We start from the raw sequence: 3,216 nt of genomic DNA on the forward strand, positions 1-3,216 counted from the left end.
TGCAGCCTCCTTCCAGGTCTCTTATCTTTAAACTTTATCTCTGACTTAGAATGAAAAGCTTTACCTACGAAAAGGAATGTCAGGCATCATTGAGCAGTCAAGCTAAGTTTTTTGCCCAATTGCATGGAATCTATCACATACTATCACTTGTATATTTACATATTTGTAATTATTTTGTAGCCCTTGAGGCAGCAAAAGTATATAACTTGACAGTACTGGTAACTTACCCACATCAGAATTGAATACTGAAACATTCAGGGTGATAAAAGAATACGCATATTCCCAAACTGGATGATGTGATAATGGCCACTGGCAATGCTGAGGGCTCCAGAGAACTCAGCAAAAGGAAAGGAGGAGACTTCCCTGCTGCTATTTGGTGATCCCTGGAAATCTCTCTCATGACAGTAATTTCTTCAGCTGCACATTTTTTTCATTCATTCAACAAATATTTACCGAGAAGACACTCTGTATCAAGCTGCATCATTTGATTTTTGCAGAGAACAGGACAAATGAATGGTACCTGCTCTCATGGGTCTTACATTCCAGTAAAGGGGGAAAACAAGTATTCCTCTACTTACATTCCAGTAGAGGAATACACAAGAAAAGTGTCAGACGGTGACCAACTACTCTATTGAGACCTGGCGTGATAAATCAAGGCTATTTTAAATTGGGTGGTCAGAGGCTGTTTCACCAAGAAGGCAATATTTAAATGAAGCAAGTATGCAAGACGGTAGAAACAGATTAAGTAAAGATCTGGGAGAAAGACCCTCCAAGCAGAGGAAATAGTGTTCTACTCACAGAGGAAATAGATGTGGCTGGAATGTGGTGGATGAGCAGGGAGCGTGTAAGGTGAAATTGGAAATGTAGGCAGATGCCGGATTATAGAAAGCGGACAGTGGAAACAGGAAAGACAGATCACACTTTATCCTCTTTGCTATGGGAAGTCTTTGTAGGGTTTTAAGGAGAGTGATCAGATCATTTAAATTTTTAAAAATCACACTGGCCACTGTGCACAGGATAGATCACAAAGTGTCCAGAGTGAACGCAGAGAGACAAATAAGAAACTATCACAATAGCTTATGAGAGTTGACAATGACTTGGCTGTGGTCGACAGGCACAGAGACAGCAACAACTGGTCAGATTCAGGACACATCTTAGCAGCGCCCTCAACGGATGTTGCGTATAACATGGATAGAAACATGTGGAGGGAAAGGAAATGCTCATGAATTTTCTGATGGTAGCTGTCAGAATCTTTGGTATCCTTGGCTTGTTGCTGCATCTCTCTACTTTCTGCCTCTGTCTTCACAAGGTGGTCTTCCCTCTCCTTATAATATCACCTGTCATGGGAATCACTGCCAGCCCTCCCTAATCCACAATGACCTCACCTTAATTTATTTCCTCTGGGTGGACAAGAATATGGAGGGACACTGTACAACCCAGTACGGTAGCCACGGGGTCTGTACAGTTCTCCTCGAAGGACTACTCTCTCAGGTAACCAGTGTCATGGAGAAACAGGCTCAGACAGCCTCCCAAGGCTATGAACTGCCTCATTGTCTTCTAAAGCATGGCATTGCAGTGTGGTGGCAGAGTGTGAAATACACGGAGACTCTAACCCCTAGTCCTGGGGCAGTGGGCTTCTGACTGGAGCAATAGGGAGAGGTGGGTAAAGGAGAAATGTAACCCACCTATATCAGAATTTTATATCAGCTATGGAGGTGACGGGCAGCACCAGCAAGTATTATAGCCTGAATTGTAACCCCCCCCCTCCAAATTCATATATTAATGTCCTAACCTTCAATGTGAATGTATTTGAAGTTAAGGCTTTTAGGGGGAAACTAAGGTTAAATGAAGCCCTAAATGAAGTCACATTAAGGTGGGACCCTAATCTGATAGGACTGGTGTCCTTATAAGAAGAGGAAGAGACCCCAGCACTCTGCTCTCTCTCTCTCTGTGAGGACTCAGAGAGAAGGAGGCCATCTACAAACCAAGAAGGGAGCTCTCACCAGAAACCTACTCTGATAGCGCCTTGATTTTGGATGACCAGCCTCCATAACTGTGAGATAATAAATGTCTGCTGTTTAAGCCTCCCAGTCTGTAGAATTTGGCTGTGGAAGCCCAAGCAGACTAAGACAGTGAGTTCTCACTTTAGGTATAATAAATATCAAATGCACAGACACAAAGGGGAGGTAAGGAAAGGAGATCGTTGTGTGGTGTACCTATAGAAACGCATCTCAGATTTTCATGAGAGTTTCTGATTTCATCTCTTTAAATATTTATTAAACAAATATTTATTGTGTGTTTATTATGTTCCAGTCACTAGCTGCATCACTGAATTTCAGACTTCTCTTAGGTTTTAGTGGAGATCAGTGGAATTCTGACGCCGAATCAGTCTGATGCCGAAGAGGGAATGGCTTTGCCAAGTAACCACGTGCTTCTCCATTACTATGCCTTGAACAGAAATAACATTCACCTCTGGTGTCATGATTTTAAAGAGATAAAAATAAACCTGTGCCATGAAAGTAATAGGATATTAACTATTTCTTAATGTAGGGGAAATATAATTTGTTTTTAAACCTAGTAACAATATCCTAGGCACTCTAGACATTGTTCCTCATGTCATCTCTAGCAACGTGAACTAAAATTGTTTCATTCTCTTTACTATGTTTTCTTGTTCTTACTTACTTCACGCTTTTGTCCTACTATTCCAAGCCATTTTCTATTTGATCACCACATGAGGAACTGTTTTATAGATCCTTGATAACAAGTTTAGAACAATCTAGCAACATGATCTCACAGCTTGTATTCCCTCTAAGCTGTTCCTGGATGGGCTCCCTGAAAGAATGTACAAATAGGAACTCAGGGCTCACTTTGAAGTTCTGGTTTAACATCTTTAATGACAACCTGGAAGAATGTGAAAACGCCACAGTAATGAAATCTGATTCCAAATTGGAAGTTGCTGCAATGACAGGAATAAATTGCAGAGAAAACCACAGAGTAACTGAAATTTAACTTGGTAAGTTACAATCCAATATATCTGAAAACTGGAAATGAATTCAAAACATGAACTGCCAGTGGATGAGTGAAGTCAGACAAATATTAATGTCCTGAAAGGCCTGAGGGTAATGGCAAAGTTAATCATGCATGCTAGCAGAACTGAGATAGGCTAGAAAATGATCAATGCTGTTTTGTACGGCAAGTGAGGAGGTACTGTCGGGA

The sequence above is a fragment of the Desmodus rotundus genome, chromosome 1 (genome assembly GCF_022682495.2).
Source record: "Desmodus rotundus isolate HL8 chromosome 1, HLdesRot8A.1, whole genome shotgun sequence".
NCBI lineage: Eukaryota > Metazoa > Chordata > Mammalia > Chiroptera > Phyllostomidae > Desmodus > Desmodus rotundus.